This window comes from Saccoglossus kowalevskii, chromosome 11, assembly GCF_978046115.1.
Source record: "Saccoglossus kowalevskii chromosome 11, keSacKowa6.1, whole genome shotgun sequence".
NCBI lineage: Eukaryota > Metazoa > Hemichordata > Enteropneusta > Harrimaniidae > Saccoglossus > Saccoglossus kowalevskii.
In genome coordinates this window covers 5497702-5516395 of record NC_140651.1, presented here as the reverse complement: position 1 = coordinate 5516395, position 18694 = coordinate 5497702, and the positions used below count along the sequence as shown (strand labels likewise).

The window sequence follows — 18694 nt, the reverse complement described above, 5'->3', positions numbered from 1 at the left end:
GTTGGTAGAGCGGAGGACTGTAGTGGTCATTTGCTGTTATCATTAGGTCGCTGGTTCGAATCCGGCTCGAAGAACGTGTCCTGTTTTGCGTAAATTGTACTAATACTGCGTGGTCGGTTACGACATTAATGAATTGTTTTCAAATTCAAGTGGCGCAAGTTTTGATTGCGTACTGCATCGTCGATTACGTAATTCATGAAAGTGTTTTCAATTGACAATGGCGCATGTTCTGATTGCGTTACTCAATATATGATTGCACAAACGTCAAAACGGTGACATCATAATAGACATTCAATGTCAAAGGGCAGAATTGGACTCATCATGTTTGACATAATGACTACATGTCATCCCTTCGATAGCTCAGTTGGTAGAGCGGAGGACTGTAGTGGTCATTTGCTGTTATCCTTAGGTCGCTGGTTCGAATCCGGCTCGAAGGACGTGTCCTGTTTTGCGTAAATTGTACTAGTACTTCATAGTCGATTACGTCATTAATGATTGTTTTCAAATTCGAGTGGCGCAAGTTTTGATTGCATACTGCATCGTCGATTATGTAATTCATGAAAGTGTTTTCAATTTAAAATGGCGCATGTTCTGATTGCGTTACTCAATATATGAATGCACAAACGTCAATACGGTGACATCATAATGAGACATTCAATGTCAAAGGGCAGAATTGGACTCATCATGTTTGACATAATAACTACATGTCATCCATTCGATAGCTCAGTTGGTAGAGCGGAGGTCTGTAGTGGTCATTTGCTGTTATCCTTAGGTCGCTGGTCCGAATCCGGCTCGAAGGACGTGTCCTGTTTTGCGTAAATTGTACTAGTAGTTCATGGTCGATTACGTCATTAATGATTGTTTTCAAATTCGAGTGGCGCAAGTTTTGATTGCGTAATGCATCATCGATTACGTAATTCATGAAAGTGTTTTCAATTGAAAATGGCGCATGTTCTGATTGCGTTACTCAATATATGATTGCACAAACGTCAAAACGGTGACATCATAATGAGACATTCAATGTCAAAAGGCAGAATTGGACTCATCATGTTTGACATAGTGACTACATGTCATCCCTTCGATAGCTCAGTTGGTAGAGCGGAGGACTGTAGTGGTCATTTGCTGTTATCTTTAGGTCGCTGGTTCTAATCCGGCTCGAAGGACGAGTCCTGTTTTGCGTAAATTGTACTAGTACTTCATGGTCGATTACGTCATTAATGATTGTTTTCAAATTCGAGTTGCGCAAGTTTTGAATGCGTACTGCATCGTCGATTACGTAATTCATGAAAGTGTTTTCAATTTAAAATGGCGCATGTTCTGATTGCGTTACTCAATATATGATTGCACAAACGTCAAAACGATGACATCAAAATGAGACATTCAATGTCAAAGGGTATAATTGGGGTCATCGTGTTTGATATAATAACTATATGTCATCCCTTCGATAGCTCAGTTGGTAGAGCGGAGGACTGTAGTGGTTATTTGCTGTTATCCTTAGGTCGCTGGTTCTAATTCGGCTCGAAGGACGTGTCCTGTTTTGCGTAAATTGTACTAGTACTTCATAGTCGATTACGTCATTAATGATTGTTTTCAAATTCGAGTGGCGCAAGTTTTGATTGCGTACTGCATCGTCGATTACGTAATTCATGAAAGTGTTTTCAATTGACAATGGCGCATGTTCTGATTGCGTTACTCAATATATGATTGCACAAACGTCAAAACGGTGACATCATAATGAGACATTCAATGTCAAAGGGCAGAATTGGACTCATCATGTTTGACTTAATGTCTACATGTCATCCCTTCGATAGCACAGTTGGTAGAGCGGAGGACTGTAGTGGTCATTTGCTGTTATCCTTAGGTCGCTGGTTCGAATCCGGCTCGAAGGACGACTCCTGTTTTGCGTAAATTGTACTAGTACTTCATAGTCGATTACGTCATTAATGATTGTTTTCAAATTCGAGTGGCGCAAGTTTTGATTGCATACTGCATCGTCGATTATGTAATTCATGAAAGTGTTTTCAATTTAAAATGGCGCATGTACTGATTGCGTTACTCAATATATGATTGCACAAACGTCAAAACGGTGACATCATAATGAGACATTCAATGTCAAAGGGCAGAATTGGACTCATCATGTTTGACATAATGACTACATGTCATCCATTCGATAGCTCAGTTGGTAGAACGGAGGTCTGTAGTGGTCATTTGCTGTTATCCTTAGGTCGCTGGTTCGAATCCGGCTCGAAGAACGTGTCCTGTTTTGCGTAAATTGTACTAATACATGCAGGTCGGTTACGTCATTAATGAATTGTTTTCAAATTCAAGTGGCGCAAGTTTTGATTGCGTACTGCATCGTCGATTATGTAATTCATGAAAGTGTTTTCAATTTAAAATGGCGCATGTTCTGATTGCGTTACTCAATATATGATTGCACAAACGTCAAAACGGTGACATCATAATGAGACATTCAATGTCAAAGGGCAGAATTGGGGTCATCGTGTTTGATATAATGACTACATGTCATCCCTTCGATAGCTCAGTTGGTAGAGCGGAGGACTGTAGTGGTCATTTGCTGTTATCCTTAGGTCGCTGGTTCGAATACGGCTCGAAGGACGTGTCCTGTTTTGCGTAAATTGTACTAGTACTTCATGGTCGATTACGTCATTAATGATTGTTTTCAAATTCGAGTTGCGCAAGTTTTGATTGCTTACTGCATCGTCGATTACGTAATTCATGAAAGTGTTTTCAATATAAAATGGCCATGTTCTGATTGCGTTACTCAATATATGATTGCACAAACGTCAAAACGGTGACATCATAATGAGACATTCAATGTCAAAGAGCAGAATTGGACTCATCATGTTTGACATAATGACTACATGTCATCCATTCGATAGCTCAGTTGGTAGAACGGAGGTCTGTAGTGGTCATTTGCTGTTATCCTTAGGTCGCTGGTTCGAATCCGGCTCGAAGAACGTGTCCTGTTTTGCGTAAATTGTACTAATACATGCAGGTCGGTTACGTCATTAATGAATTGTTTTCAAATTCAAGTGGCGCAAGTTTTGATTGCGTACTGCATCGTCGATTATGTAATTCATGAAAGTGTTTTCAATTTAAAATGGCGCATGTTCTGATTGCGTTACTCAATATATGATTGCACAAACGTCAAAACGGTGACATCATAATGAGACATTCAATGTCAAAGGGCAGAATTGGGGTCATCGTGTTTGATATAATGACTACATGTCATCCCTTCGATAGCTCAGTTGGTAGAGCGGAGGACTGTAGTGGTTATTTGCTGTTATCCTTAGGTCCCTGCGAATCCGGCTCGAAGGACGTGTCCTGTTTTGCGTAAATTGTACTAGTACTTCATAGTCGATTATGTCATTAATGATTGTTTTCAAATTCGAGTGGCGCAAGTTTTGATTGCGTACTGCATCGTCGATTACGTAATTCATGAAAGTGTTTTCAATTGACAATGGCGCATGTTCTGATTGCGTTACTCAATATATGATTGCACAAACGTCAAATCGGTGACATCATAATGAGACATTCAATGTCAAAGGGCAGAATTTGACTCATCATGTTTGATATAATGACTACATGTCATCCCTTTGATAGCTCAGTTGGTAGAGCGGAGGACTGTAGTGGTCATTTGCTGTTATCCTTAGGTCGCTGGTTCGAATACGGCTCGAAGGACGTGTCCTGTTTTGCGTAAATTGTACTAGTACTTCATGGTCGATTACGTCATTAATGATTGTTTTCAAATTCGAGTTGCGCAAGTTTTGATTGCTTACTGCATCGTCGATTACGTAATTCATGAAAGTGTTTTCAATATAAAATGGCCATGTTCTGATTGCGTTACTCAATATATGATTGCACAAACGTCAAAACGGTGACATCATAATGAGACATTCAATGTCAAAGAGCAGAATTGGACTCATCATGTTTGACATAATGACTACAGGTCATCCCTTCGATAGCGCAGTTGGTAGAGCGGAGGACTGTAGTGGTCATTTGCTGTTATCCTTAGGTCGCTGGTTCGAATCCGGCTCGAAGGACGTGTCCAGTTTTGCGTAAATTGTACTAGTACTTCATGGTCGTTTACGTCATTAATGATTGTTTTCAAATTCGAGTTGCGCAAGTTTTGATTGCTTACTGCATCGTCGATTACGTAATTCATGAAAGTGTTTTCAATTTAAAATGGCGCATGTTCTGATTGCGTTACTTAATATATGATTGCACAAACGTCAAAACGGTGACATCATAATGAGACATTCAATGTCAAAGGGCAGAATTGGGGTCATCGTGTTTGATATAATGACTACATGTCATCCCTTCGATAGCTCAGTTGGTAGAGCGGAGGACTGTAGTGGTTATTTGCTGTTATCCTTAGGTCGCTGCGAATCCGGCTCGAAGGACGTGTCCTGTTTTGCGTAAATTGTACTAGTACTTCATAGTCGATTATGTCATTAATGATTGTTTTCAAATTCGAGTGGCGCAAGTTTTGATTGCGTACTGCATCGTCGATTACGTAATTCATGAAAGTGTTTTCAATTGACAATGGCGCATGTTCTGATTGCGTTACTCAATATATGATTGCACAAACGTCAAATCGGTGACATCATAATGAGACATTCAATGTCAAAGGGCAGAATTTGACTCATCATGTTTGATATAATGACTACATGTCATCCCTTTGATAGCTCAGTTGGTAGAGCGGAGGACTGTAGTGGTCATTTGCTGTTATCCTTAGGTCGCTGGTTCGAATACGGCTCGAAGGACGTGTCCTGTTGTGCGTAAATTGTACTAGTACTTCATGGTCGATTACGTCATTAATGATTGTTTTCAAATTCGAGTTGCGCAAGTTTTGATTGCTTACTGCATCGTCGATTACGTAATTCATGAAAGTGTTTTCAATATAAAATGGCCATGTTCTGATTGCGTTACTCAATATATGATTGCACAAACGTCAAAACGGTGACATCATAATGAGACATTCAATGTCAAAGAGCAGAATTGGACTCATCATGTTTGACATAATGACTACAGGTCATCCCTTCGATAGCGCAGTTGGTAGAGCGGAGGACTGTAGTGGTCATTTGCTGTTATCCTTAGGTCGCTGGTTCGAATCCGGCTCGAAGGACGTGTCCAGTTTTGCGTAAATTGTACTAGTACTTCATGGTCGTTTACGTCATTAATGATTGTTTTCAAATTCGAGTTGCGCAAGTTTTGATTGCTTACTGCATCGTCGATTACGTAATTCATGAAAGTGTTTTCAATTTAAAATGGCGCATGTTCTGATTGCGTTACTTAATATATGATTGCACAAACGTCAAAACGGTGACATCAAAATGAGACATTCAATGTCAAAGGGTATAATTAGGGTCATCGTGTTTGACTACATGTCATCCCTTCGATAGCTCAGTTGGTAGAGCGGAGGACTGTAGTGGTTATTTGCTGTTATCCTTAGGTCGCTGCGAATCCGGCTCGAAGGAGTGTCCTGTTTTGCGTAAATTGTACTAGTACTTCATGGTCGATTACGTCATTAATGATTGTTTTCAAATTCGAGTTGCGCAAGTTTTTATTGCTTACTGCATCGTCGATTACGTAATTCATGAAAGTGTTTTCAATTGAAAATGGCGCATGTTCTGATTGCGTTACTCAATATATGATTGCACAAACGTCAAAACGGTGACATCATAATGAGACATTCAATGTCAAAGGGCAGAATTGGGGTCATCGTGTTTGATATAATGACTACATGTCATCCCTTCGATAGCTCAGTTGGTAGAGCGGAGGACTGTAGTGGTTATTTGCTGTTATCCTTAGGTCGCTGCGAATCCGGCTCGAAGGACGTGTCCTGTTTTGCGTAAATTGTACTAGTACTTCATAGTCGATTACGTCATTAATGATTGTTTTCAAATTCGAGTGGCGCAAGTTTTGATTGCGTACTGCATCGTCGATTACGTAATTCATGAAAGTGTTTTCAATTGACAATGGCGCATGTTCTGATTGCGTTACTCAATATATGATTGCACAAACGTCAAATCGGTGACATCATAATGAGACATTCAATGTCAAAGGGCAGAATTTGACTCATCATGTTTGATATAATGACTACATGTCATCCCTTTGATAGCTCAGTTGGTAGAGCGGAGGACTGTAGTGGTCATTTGCTGTTATCCTTAGGTCGCTGGTTCGAATACGGCTCGAAGGACGTGTCCTGTTTTGCGTACATTGTACTAGTACTTCATGGTCGATTACGTCATTAATGATTGTTTTCAAATTCGAGTTGCGCAAGTTTTGATTGCTTACTGCATCGTCGATTACGTAATTCATGAAAGTGTTTTCAATATAAAATGGCCATGTTCTGATTGCGTTACTCAATATATGATTGCACAAACGTCAAAACGGTGACATCATAATGAGACATTCAATGTCAAAGAGCAGAATTGGACTCATCATGTTTGACATAATGACTACATGTCATCCCTTCGATAGCTCAGTTGCTAGAGCGGAGGACTGTAGTGGTCATCTGCTGTTATCCTTAGGTCGCTGGTTCGAATCCGGCTCGAAGGACGTGTCCAGTTTTGCGTAAATTGTACTAGTACTTCATGGTCGTTTACGTCATTAATGATTGTTTTCAAATTCGAGTTGCGCAAGTTTTGATTGCTTACTGCATCGTCGATTACGTAATTCATGAAAGTGTTTTCAATTTAAAATGGCGCATGTTCTGATTGCGTTACTCAATATATGATTGCACAAACGTCAAAACGGTGACATCAAAATGAGACATTCAATGTCAAAGGGTATAATTAGGGTCATCGTGTTTGATATAATGACTACATGTCATCCCTTCGATAGCGCAGTTGGTAGAGCGGAGGACTGTAATGGTCATTTGCTGTTATCCTTAGGTCGCTGGTTCGAATCCGGCTCGAAGGACGTGTCCTGTTTTGCGTAAATTGTACTAGTACTTCATGGTCGATTACGTCATTAATGATTGTTTTCAAATTCGAGTTGCGCAAGTTTTTATTGCTTACTGCATCGTCGATTACGTAATTCATGAAAGTGTTTTCAATTGAAAATGGCGCATGTTCTGATTGCGTTACTCAATATATGATTGCACAAACGTCAAAACGGTGACATCATAATGAGACATTCAATGTCAAAGGGCAGAATTGGACTCATCATGTTTGACATAATGACTACATGTCATCCCTTCGATAGCTCAGTTGGTAGCGGAGGACTGTAGTGGTCATTTGCTGTTATCCTTAGGTCGCTGGTTCGAATCCGGCTCGAAGAACGTGTCCTGTTTTGCGTAAATTGTACTAATACATGCAGGTCGGTTACGTCATTAATGAATTGTTTTCAAATTCAAGTGGCGCAAGTTTTGATTGCGTACTGCATCGTCGATTATGTAATTCATGAAAGTGTTTTCAATTTAAAATGGCGCATGTTCTGATTGCGTTACTCAATATATGATTGCACAAACGTCAAAACGGTGACATCATAATGAGACATTCAATGTCAAAGGGCAGAATTGGGGTCATCGTGTTTGATATAATGACTACATGTCATCCCTTCGATAGCTCAGTTGGTAGAGCGGAGGACTGTAGTGGTTATTTGCTGTTATCCTTAGGTCGCTGCGAATCCGGCTCGAAGGACGTGTCCTGTTTTGCGTAAATTGTACTAGTACTTCATAGTCGATTATGTCATTAATGATTGTTTTCAAATTCGAGTGGCGCAAGTTTTGATTGCGTACTGCATCGTCGATTACGTAATTCATGAAAGTGTTTTCAATTGACAATGGCGCATGTTCTGATTGCGTTACTCAATATATGATTGCACAAACGTCAAATCGGTGACATCATAATGAGACATTCAATGTCAAAGGGCAGAATTTGACTCATCATGTTTGATATAATGACTACATGTCATCCCTTTGATAGCTCAGTTGGTAGAGCGGAGGACTGTAGTGGTCATTTGCTGTTATCCTTAGGTCGCTGGTTCGAATACGGCTCGAAGGACGTGTCCTGTTTTGCGTAAATTGTACTAGTACTTCATGGTCGATTACGTCATTAATGATTGTTTTCAAATTCGAGTTGCGCAAGTTTTGATTGCTTACTGCATCGTCGATTACGTAATTCATGAAAGTGTTTTCAATATAAAATGGCCATGTTCTGATTGCGTTACTCAATATATGATTGCACAAACGTCAAAACGGTGACATCATAATGAGACATTCAATGTCAAAGAGCAGAATTGGACTCATCATGTTTGACATAATGACTACAGGTCATCCCTTCGATAGCGCAGTTGGTAGAGCGGAGGACTGTAGTGGTCATTTGCTGTTATCCTTAGGTCGCTGGTTCGAATCCGGCTCGAAGGACGTGTCCAGTTTTGCGTAAATTGTACTAGTACTTCATGGTCGTTTACGTCATTAATGATTGTTTTCAAATTCGAGTTGCGCAAGTTTTGATTGCTTACTGCATCGTCGATTACGTAATTCATGAAAGTGTTTTCAATTTAAAATGGCGCATGTTCTGATTGCGTTACTCAATATATGATTGCACAAACGTCAAAACGGTGACATCCAAATGAGACATTCAATGTCAAAGGGTATAATTAGGGTCATCGTGTTTGATATAATGACTACATGTCATCCCTTCGATAGCTCAGTTGGTAGAGCGGAGGACTGTAATGGTCATTTGCTGTTATCCTTAGGTCGCTGGTTCGAATCCGGCTCGAAGAACGTGTCCTGTTTTGCGTAAATTGTACTAGTACGTCATGGTCGATTACGTCATTAATGATTGTTTTCAAATTCGAGTTGCGCAAGTTTTTATTGCTTACTGCATCGTCGATTACGTAATTCATGAAAGTGTTTTCAATTAAAAATGGCGCATGTTCTGATTGCGTTACTCAATATATGATTGCACAAACGTCAAAACGGTGACATCATAATGAGACATTCAATGTCAAAGGGCAGAATTGGGGTCATCGTGTTTGATATAATGACTACATGTCATCCCTTCGATAGCTCAGTTGGTAGAGCGGAGGACTGTAGTGGTTATTTGCTGTTATCCTTAGGTCGCTGCGAATCCGGCTCGAAGGACGTGTCCTGTTTTGCGTAAATTGTACTAGTACTTCATAGTCGATTACGTCATTAATGATTGTTTTCAAATTCGAGTGGCGCAAGTTTTGATTGCGTACTGCATCGTCGATTACGTAATTCATGAAAGTGTTTTCAATTGACAATGGCGCATGTTCTGATTGCGTTACTCAATATATGATTGCACAAACGTCAAATCGGTGACATCATAATGAGACATTCAATGTCAAAGGGCAGAATTTGACTCATCATGTTTGATATAATGACTACATGTCATCCCTTTGATAGCTCAGTTGGTAGAGCGGAGGACTGTAGTGGTCATTTGCTGTTATCCTTAGGTCGCTGGTTCGAATACGGCTCGAAGGACGTGTCCTGTTTTGCGTAAATTGTACTAGTACTTCATGGTCGATTACGTCATTAAAGATTGTTTTCAAATTCGAGTTGCGCAAGTTTTGATTGCTTACTGCATCGTCGATTACGTAATTCATGAAAGTGTTTTCAATATAAAATGGCCATGTTCTGATTGCGTTACTCAATATATGATTGCACAAACGTCAAAACGGTGACATCATAATGAGACATTCAATGTCAAAGAGCAGAATTGGACTCATCATGTTTGACATAATGACTACAGGTCATCCCTTCGATAGCGCAGTTGGTAGAGCGGAGGACTGTAGTGGTCATTTGCTGTTATCCTTAGGTCGCTGGTTCGAATACGGCTCGAAGGACGTGTCCTGTTTTGCGTAAATTGTACTAGTACTTCATGGTCGATTACGTCATTAATGATTGTTTTCAAATTCGAGTTGCGCAAGTTTTGATTGCTTACTGCATCGTCGATTACGTAATTCATGAAAGTGTTTTCAATATAAAATGGCCATGTTCTGATTGCGTTACTCAATATATGATTGCACAAACGTCAAAACGGTGACATCATAATGAGACATTCAATGTCAAAGAGCAGAATTGGACTCATCATGTTTGACATAATGACTACAGGTCATCCCTTCGATAGCGCAGTTGGTAGAGCGGAGGACTGTAGTGGTCATTTGCTGTTATCCTTAGGTCGCTGGTTCGAATCCGGCTCGAAGGACGTGTCCAGTTTTGCGTAAATTGTACTAGTACTTCATGGTCGTTTACGTCATTAATGATTGTTTTCAAATTCGAGTTGCGCAAGTTTTGATTGCTTACTGCATCGTCGATTACGTAATTCATGAAAGTGTTTTCAATTTAAAATGGCGCATGTTCTGATTGCGTTACTCAATATATGATTGCACAAACGTCAAAACGGTGACATCCAAATGAGACATTCAATGTCAAAGGGTATAATTAGGGTCATCGTGTTTGATATAATGACTACATGTCATCCCTTCGATAGCTCAGTTGGTAGAGCGGAGGACTGTAATGGTCATTTGCTGTTATCCTTAGGTCGCTGGTTCGAATCCGGCTCGAAGAACGTGTCCTGTTTTGCGTAAATTGTACTAGTACGTCATGGTCGATTACGTCATTAATGATTGTTTTCAAATTCGAGTTGCGCAAGTTTTTATTGCTTACTGCATCGTCGATTACGTAATTCATGAAAGTGTTTTCAATTGAAAATGGCGCATGTTCTGATTGCGTTACTCAATATATGATTGCACAAACGTCAAAACGGTGACATCATAATGAGACATTCAATGTCAAAGGGCAGAATTGGGGTCATCGTGTTTGATATAATGACTACATGTCATCCCTTCGATAGCTCAGTTGGTAGAGCGGAGGACTGTAGTGGTTATTTGCTGTTATCCTTAGGTCGCTGCGAATCCGGCTCGAAGGACGTGTCCTGTTTTGCGTAAATTGTACTAGTACTTCATAGTCGATTACGTCATTAATGATTGTTTTCAAATTCGAGTGGCGCAAGTTTTGATTGCGTACTGCATCGTCGATTACGTAATTCATGAAAGTGTTTTCAATTGACAATGGCGCATGTTCTGATTGCGTTACTCAATATATGATTGCACAAACGTCAAATCGGTGACATCATAATGAGACATTCAATGTCAAAGGGCAGAATTTGACTCATCATGTTTGATATAATGACTACATGTCATCCCTTTGATAGCTCAGTTGGTAGAGCGGAGGACTGTAGTGGTCATTTGCTGTTATCCTTAGGTCGCTGGTTCGAATACGGCTCGAAGGACGTGTCCTGTTTTGCGTACATTGTACTAGTACTTCATGGTCGATTACGTCATTAATGATTGTTTTCAAATTCGAGTTGCGCAAGTTTTGATTGCTTACTGCATCGTCGATTACGTAATTCATGAAAGTGTTTTCAATATAAAATGGCCATGTTCTGATTGCGTTACTCAATATATGATTGCACAAACGTCAAAACGGTGACATCATAATGAGACATTCAATGTCAAAGAGCAGAATTGGACTCATCATGTTTGACATAATGACTACATGTCATCCCTTCGATAGCTCAGTTGCTAGAGCGGAGGACTGTAGTGGTCATCTGCTGTTATCCTTAGGTCGCTGGTTCGAATCCGGCTCGAAGGACGTGTCCAGTTTTGCGTAAATTGTACTAGTACTTCATGGTCGTTTACGTCATTAATGATTGTTTTCAAATTCGAGTTGCGCAAGTTTTGATTGCTTACTGCATCGTCGATTACGTAATTCATGAAAGTGTTTTCAATTTAAAATGGCGCATGTTCTGATTGCGTTACTCAATATATGATTGCACAAACGTCAAAACGGTGACATCAAAATGAGACATTCAATGTCAAAGGGTATAATTAGGGTCATCGTGTTTGATATAATGACTACATGTCATCCCTTCGATAGCGCAGTTGGTAGAGCGGAGGACTGTAATGGTCATTTGCTGTTATCCTTAGGTCGCTGGTTCGAATCCGGCTCGAAGGACGTGTCCTGTTTTGCGTAAATTGTACTAGTACTTCATGGTCGATTACGTCATTAATGATTGTTTTCAAATTCGAGTTGCGCAAGTTTTTATTGCTTACTGCATCGTCGATTACGTAATTCATGAAAGTGTTTTCAATTGAAAATGGCGCATGTTCTGATTGCGTTACTCAATATATGATTGCACAAACGTCAAAACGGTGACATCATAATGAGACAATCAATGTCAAAGGGCAGAATTGGACTCATCATGTTTGACATAATGACTACATGTCATCCCTTCGATAGCTCAGTTGGTAGCGGAGGACTGTAGTGGTCATTTGCTGTTATCCTTAGGTCGCTGGTTCGAATCCGGCTCGAAGAACGTGTCCTGTTTTGCGTAAATTGTACTAATACATGCAGGTCGGTTACGTCATTAATGAATTGTTTTCAAATTCAAGTGGCGCAAGTTTTGATTGCGTACTGCATCGTCGATTATGTAATTCATGAAAGTGTTTTCAATTTAAAATGGCGCATGTTCTGATTGCGTTACTCAATATATGATTGCACAAACGTCAAAACGGTGACATCATAATGAGACATTCAATGTCAAAGGGCAGAATTGGGGTCATCGTGTTTGATATAATGACTACATGTCATCCCTTCGATAGCTCAGTTGGTAGAGCGGAGGACTGTAGTGGTTATTTGCTGTTATCCTTAGGTCGCTGCGAATCCGGCTCGAAGGACGTGTCCTGTTTTGCGTAAATTGTACTAGTACTTCATAGTCGATTATGTCATTAATGATTGTTTTCAAATTCGAGTGGCGCAAGTTTTGATTGCGTACTGCATCGTCGATTACGTAATTCATGAAAGTGTTTTCAATTGACAATGGCGCATGTTCTGATTGCGTTACTCAATATATGATTGCACAAACGTCAAATCGGTGACATCATAATGAGACATTCAATGTCAAAGGGCAGAATTTGACTCATCATGTTTGATATAATGACTACATGTCATCCCTTTGATAGCTCAGTTGGTAGAGCGGAGGACTGTAGTGGTCATTTGCTGTTATCCTTAGGTCGCTGGTTCGAATACGGCTCGAAGGACGTGTCCTGTTTTGCGTAAATTGTACTAGTACTTCATGGTCGATTACGTCATTAATGATTGTTTTCAAATTCGAGTTACGCAAGTTTTGATTGCTTACTGCATCGTCGATTACGTAATTCATGAAAGTGTTTTCAATATAAAATGGCCATGTTCTGATTGCGTTACTCAATATATGATTGCACAAACGTCAAAACGGTGACATCATAATGAGACATTCAATGTCAAAGAGCAGAATTGGACTCATCATGTTTGACATAATGACTACAGGTCATCCCTTCGATAGCGCAGTTGGTAGAGCGGAGGACTGTAGTGGTCATTTGCTGTTATCCTTAGGTCGCTGGTTCGAATCCGGCTCGAAGGACGTGTCCAGTTTTGCGTAAATTGTACTAGTACTTCATGGTCGTTTACGTCATTAATGATTGTTTTCAAATTCGAGTTGCGCAAGTTTTGATTGCTTACTGCATCGTCGATTACGTAATTCATGAAAGTGTTTTCAATTTAAAATGGCGCATGTTCTGATTGCGTTACTCAATATATGATTGCACAAACGTCAAAACGGTGACATCCAAATGAGACATTCAATGTCAAAGGGTATAATTAGGGTCATCGTGTTTGATATAATGACTACATGTCATCCCTTCGATAGCTCAGTTGGTAGAGCGGAGGACTGTAATGGTCATTTGCTGTTATCCTTAGGTCGCTGGTTCGAATCCGGCTCGAAGAACGTGTCCTGTTTTGCGTAAATTGTACTAGTACGTCATGGTCGATTACGTCATTAATGATTGTTTTCAAATTCGAGTTGCGCAAGATTTTATTGCTTACTGCATCGTCGATTACGTAATTCATGAAAGTGTTTTCAATTGAAAATGGCGCATGTTCTGATTGCGTTACTCAATATATGATTGCACAAACGTCAAAACGGTGACATCATAATGAGACATTCAATGTCAAAGGGCAGAATTGGGGTCATCGTGTTTGATATAATGACTACATGTCATCCCTTCGATAGCTCAGTTGGTAGAGCGGAGGACTGTAGTGGTTATTTGCTGTTATCCTTAGGTCGCTGCGAATCCGGCTCGAAGGACGTGTCCTGTTTTGCGTAAATTGTACTAGTACTTCATAGTCGATTACGTCATTAATGATTGTTTTCAAATTCGAGTGGCGCAAGTTTTGATTGCGTACTGCATCGTCGATTACGTAATTCATGAAAGTGTTTTCAATTGACAATGGCGCATGTTCTGATTGCGTTACTCAATATATGATTGCACAAACGTCAAATCGGTGACATCATAATGAGACATTCAATGTCAAAGGGCAGAATTTGACTCATCATGTTTGATATAATGACTACATGTCATCCCTTTGATAGCTCAGTTGGTAGAGCGGAGGACTGTAGTGGTCATTTGCTGTTATCCTTAGGTCGCTGGTTCGAATACGGCTCGAAGGACGTGTCCTGTTTTGCGTAAATTGTACTAGTACTTCATGGTCGATTACGTCATTAATGATTGTTTTCAAATTCGAGTTGCGCAAGTTTTGATTGCTTACTGCATCGTCGATTACGTAATTCATGAAAGTGTTTTCAATATAAAATGGCCATGTTCTGATTGCGTTACTCAATATATGATTGCACAAACGTCAAAACGGTGACATCATAATGAGACATTCAATGTCAAAGACCAGAATTGGACTCATCATGTTTGACATAATGACTACAGGTCATCCCTTCGATAGCGCAGTTGGTAGAGCGGAGGACTGTAGTGGTCATTTGCTGTTATCCTTAGGTCGCTGGTTCGAATCCGGCTCGAAGGACGTGTCCAGTTTTGCGTAAATTGTACTAGTACTTCATGGTCGTTTACGTCATTAATGATTGTTTTCAAATTCGAGTTGCGCAAGTTTTGATTGCTTACTGCATCGTCGATTACGTAATTCATGAAAGTGTTTTCAATTTAAAATGGCGCATGTTCTGATTGCGTTACTCAATATATGATTGCACAAACGTCAAAACGGTGACATCCAAATGAGACATTCAATGTCAAAGGGTATAATTAGGGTCATCGTGTTTGATATAATGACTACATGTCATCCCTTCGATAGCTCAGTTGGTAGAGCGGAGGACTGTAATGGTCATTTGCTGTTATCCTTAGGTCGCTGGTTCGAATCCGGCTCGAAGAACGTGTCCTGTTTTGCGTAAATTGTACTAGTACGTCATGGTCGATTACGTCATTAATGATTGTTTTCAAATTCGAGTTGCGCAAGTTTTTATTGCTTACTGCATCGTCGATTACGTAATTCATGAAAGTGTTTTCAATTGAAAATGGCGCATGTTCTGATTGCGTTACTCAATATATGATTGCACAAACGTCAAAACGGTGACATCATAATGAGACATTCAGGGTCAAAGGGCAGAATTGGGGTCATCGTGTTTGATATAATGACTACATGTCATCCCTTCGATAGCTCAGTTGGTAGAGCGGAGGACTGTAGTGGTTATTTGCTGTTATCCTTAGGTCGCTGCGAATCCGGCTCGAAGGACGTGTCCTGTTTTGCGTAAATTGTACTAGTACTTCATAGTCGATTACGTCATTAATGATTGTTTTCAAATTCGAGTGGCGCAAGTTTTGATTGCGTACTGCATCGTCGATTACGTAATTCATGAAAGTGTTTTCAATTGACAATGGCGCATGTTCTGATTGCGTTACTCAATATATGATTGCACAAACGTCAAATCGGTGACATCATAATGAGACATTCAATGTCAAAGGGCAGAATTTGACTCATCATGTTTGATATAATGACTACATGTCATCCCTTTGATAGCTCAGTTGGTAGAGCGGAGGACTGTAGTGGTCATTTGCTGTTATCCTTAGGTCGCTGGTTCGAATACGGCTCGAAGGACGTGTCCTGTTTTGCGTAAATTGTACTAGTACTTCATGGTCGATTACGTCATTAATGATTGTTTTCAAATTCGAGTTGCGCAAGTTTTGATTGCTTACTGCATCGTCGATTACGTAATTCATGAAAGTGTTTTCAATATAAAATGGCCATGTTCTGATTGCGTTACTCAATATATGATTGCACAAACGTCAAAACGGTGACATCATAATGAGACATTCAATGTCAAAGAGCAGAATTGGACTCATCATGTTTGACATAATGACTACATGTCATCCCTTCGATAGCTCAGTTGGTAGCGGAGGACTGTAGTGGTCATTTGCTGTTATCCTTAGGTCGCTGGTTCGAATCCGGCTCGAAGGACGTGTCCAGTTTTGCGTAAATTATACTAGTACTTCATGGTCGATTACGTCATTAATGATTGTTTTCAAATTCAAGTGGCGCAAGTTTTGATTGCGTACTGCATCGTCGATTATGTAATTCATGAAAGTGTTTTCAATTGAAAATGGCGCATGTTCTGATTGCGTTACTCAATATATGATTGCACAAACGTCAAAATGGTGACATCATAATGAGACATTCAATGTCAAAGGGCAGAATTGGACTCAACATGTTTGACATAATGACTAAATGTCATCCCTTCGATAGCTCAGTTGGTAGAGCGGAGGACTGTAGTGGTCATTTGCTGTTATCCTTAGGTCGCTGGTTCGAATCCGGCTCGAAGGACGTGTCCTGTTTTGCGTAAATTGTACTAGTACTTCATGGTCGATTACGTCATTAATGATTGTTTTCAAATTCGAGTTGCGCAAGTTTTGAATGCGTACTGCATCGTCGATTACGTAATTCATGAAAGTGTTTTCAATTTAAAATGGCGCATGTTCTGATTGCGTTACTCAATATATGATTGCACAAACGTCAAAACGTTGACATCATAATGAGACATTCAATGTCAAAGGGCAGAATTGGGGTCATCGTGTTTGATATAATGACTACATGTCATCCCTTCGATAGCTCAGTTGGTAGAGCGGAGGACTGTAGTGGTTATTTGCTGTTATCCTTAGGTCGCTGGTTCGAATCCGGCTCGAAGGACGTGTCCTGTTTTGCGTAAATTGTACTAGTACTTCATAGTAGATTATGTCATTAATGATTGTTTTCAAATTCGAGTGGCGCAAGTTTTGATTGCGTACGGCATCGTCGATTACGTAATTCATGAAAGTGTTTTCAATTGACAATGGCGCATGTTCTGATTGCGTTACTCAATATATGATTGCACAAACGTCAAATCGGTGACATCATAATGAGACATTCAATGTCAAAGGGCAGAATTTGACTCATCATGTTTGATATAATGACTACATGTCATCCCTTTGATAGCTCAGTTGGTAGAGTGGAGGACTGTAGTGGTAATTTGCTGTTATCCTTAGGTCGCTGGTTCGAATACGGCTCGAAGGACGTGTCCTGTTTTGCGTAAATTGTACTAGTACTTCATGGTCGATTACGTCATTAATGATTGTTTTCATATTCGAGTTGCGCAAGTTTTGATTGCTTACTGCATCGTCGATTACGTAATTCATGAAAGTGTTTTCAATATAAAATGGCCATGTTCTGATTGCGTTACTCAATATATGATTGCACAAACGTCAAAACGGTGACATCATAATGAGACATTCAATGTCAAAGAGCAGAATTGGACTCATCATGTTTGACATAATGACTACATGTCATCCCTTCGATAGCTCAGTTGCTAGAGCGGAGGACTGTAGTGGTCATCTGCTGTTATCCTTAGGTCGCTGGTTCGAATCCGGCTCGAAGGACGTGTCCTGTTTTGCGTAAATTGTACAAGTACTTCATGGTCGATTACGTCATTAATGATTGTTTTTAAATTCGAGTTGCGCAAGTTTTGATTGCGTACTGCATCGTCGATTACGTAATTCATGAAAGTGTTTTCAATTGACAATGGCGCATTTTCTGATTGCGTTACTCAATATATGATTGCACAAACGTCAAAACGGTGACATCATAATGGGACATTCAATGTCAAAGGGTATAATTGGGGTCATCGTGTTTGATATAATGACTACATGTCATCCCTTCGATAGCTCAGTTGGTAGAGCGGAGGACTGTAGTGGTCATTTGCTGTTATCCTTAGGTCGCTGGTTCAAATCCGGCTCGAAGAACGTGTCCTGTTTTGCGTAAATTGTACTAGTAGTTCATGGTCGATTACGTCATTAATGATTGTTTTCAAATTCGAGTGGCGCAAGTTTTGATTGCGTACTGCATCGTCGATTACGTAATTCATGAAAGTGTTTTCAATTGAAAATGGCGCATGTTCTGATTGCGTTACTCAATATATGATTGCACAAACGTCAAAACGATGACATCATAATGAGACATTAAATGTCAAAGGGCAGAATTGGACTCATCATGTTTGACATAATGACTACATGTCATCCCTTCGATAGCTCAGTTGGTAGAGCGGAGAACTGTAGTGGTCATTTGCTGGTATCCGTAGGTCGCTGGTTCGAATCCGCCTCGAAGGACGTGTCCTGTTTTGCGTAAATTTTACTAGTACTTCATAGTCTATTACGTCATTAATGATTGTTTTCAAATTCGAGTGGCGCAAGTTTTGATTGCGTACTGCATCGTCGATTATGTAATTCATGAAAGTGTTTTCAATTGAAAATGGCGCATGTTCTGATT

The 18694-nt window shown here is 40.0% G+C and overlaps 1 protein-coding gene and 15 non-coding genes across 16 annotated transcripts in view; all 16 read left to right on the top strand.

Annotated features, from left to right (window-relative positions):
• LOC102801971 (xaa-Pro aminopeptidase 1-like) overlaps positions 1-18694 on the top strand; it is a 183737-nt gene that overhangs the window by 96124 nt on the left and 68919 nt on the right. The window lies entirely within an intron of this gene.
• On the top strand, positions 350-437 carry TRNAY-GUA (transfer RNA tyrosine (anticodon GUA)). Its single transcript is given in 2 exon segments — positions 350-386; positions 402-437. It is a non-coding gene; the product is annotated as a tRNA-Tyr (tRNA).
• On the top strand, positions 1802-1889 carry TRNAY-GUA (transfer RNA tyrosine (anticodon GUA)). The gene is given in 2 exon segments: positions 1802-1838; positions 1854-1889. It is a non-coding gene; the product is annotated as a tRNA-Tyr (tRNA).
• On the top strand, positions 2529-2616 carry TRNAY-GUA (transfer RNA tyrosine (anticodon GUA)). Its single transcript is given in 2 exon segments — positions 2529-2565; positions 2581-2616. It is a non-coding gene; the product is annotated as a tRNA-Tyr (tRNA).
• TRNAY-GUA (transfer RNA tyrosine (anticodon GUA)) lies at positions 6498-6585 on the top strand. Its single transcript is given in 2 exon segments — positions 6498-6534; positions 6550-6585. It is a non-coding gene; the product is annotated as a tRNA-Tyr (tRNA).
• On the top strand, positions 6861-6948 carry TRNAY-GUA (transfer RNA tyrosine (anticodon GUA)). The gene is given in 2 exon segments: positions 6861-6897; positions 6913-6948. It is a non-coding gene; the product is annotated as a tRNA-Tyr (tRNA).
• Positions 8671-8758, top strand: TRNAY-GUA (transfer RNA tyrosine (anticodon GUA)). The gene is given in 2 exon segments: positions 8671-8707; positions 8723-8758. It is a non-coding gene; the product is annotated as a tRNA-Tyr (tRNA).
• On the top strand, positions 10481-10568 carry TRNAY-GUA (transfer RNA tyrosine (anticodon GUA)). The gene is given in 2 exon segments: positions 10481-10517; positions 10533-10568. It is a non-coding gene; the product is annotated as a tRNA-Tyr (tRNA).
• TRNAY-GUA (transfer RNA tyrosine (anticodon GUA)) lies at positions 11566-11653 on the top strand. The gene is given in 2 exon segments: positions 11566-11602; positions 11618-11653. It is a non-coding gene; the product is annotated as a tRNA-Tyr (tRNA).
• On the top strand, positions 11929-12016 carry TRNAY-GUA (transfer RNA tyrosine (anticodon GUA)). The gene is given in 2 exon segments: positions 11929-11965; positions 11981-12016. It is a non-coding gene; the product is annotated as a tRNA-Tyr (tRNA).
• On the top strand, positions 13739-13826 carry TRNAY-GUA (transfer RNA tyrosine (anticodon GUA)). The gene is given in 2 exon segments: positions 13739-13775; positions 13791-13826. It is a non-coding gene; the product is annotated as a tRNA-Tyr (tRNA).
• Positions 15187-15274, top strand: TRNAY-GUA (transfer RNA tyrosine (anticodon GUA)). Its single transcript is given in 2 exon segments — positions 15187-15223; positions 15239-15274. It is a non-coding gene; the product is annotated as a tRNA-Tyr (tRNA).
• Positions 16633-16720, top strand: TRNAY-GUA (transfer RNA tyrosine (anticodon GUA)). Its single transcript is given in 2 exon segments — positions 16633-16669; positions 16685-16720. It is a non-coding gene; the product is annotated as a tRNA-Tyr (tRNA).
• On the top strand, positions 16996-17083 carry TRNAY-GUA (transfer RNA tyrosine (anticodon GUA)). Its single transcript is given in 2 exon segments — positions 16996-17032; positions 17048-17083. It is a non-coding gene; the product is annotated as a tRNA-Tyr (tRNA).
• Positions 17721-17808, top strand: TRNAY-GUA (transfer RNA tyrosine (anticodon GUA)). Its single transcript is given in 2 exon segments — positions 17721-17757; positions 17773-17808. It is a non-coding gene; the product is annotated as a tRNA-Tyr (tRNA).
• Positions 18084-18171, top strand: TRNAY-GUA (transfer RNA tyrosine (anticodon GUA)). Its single transcript is given in 2 exon segments — positions 18084-18120; positions 18136-18171. It is a non-coding gene; the product is annotated as a tRNA-Tyr (tRNA).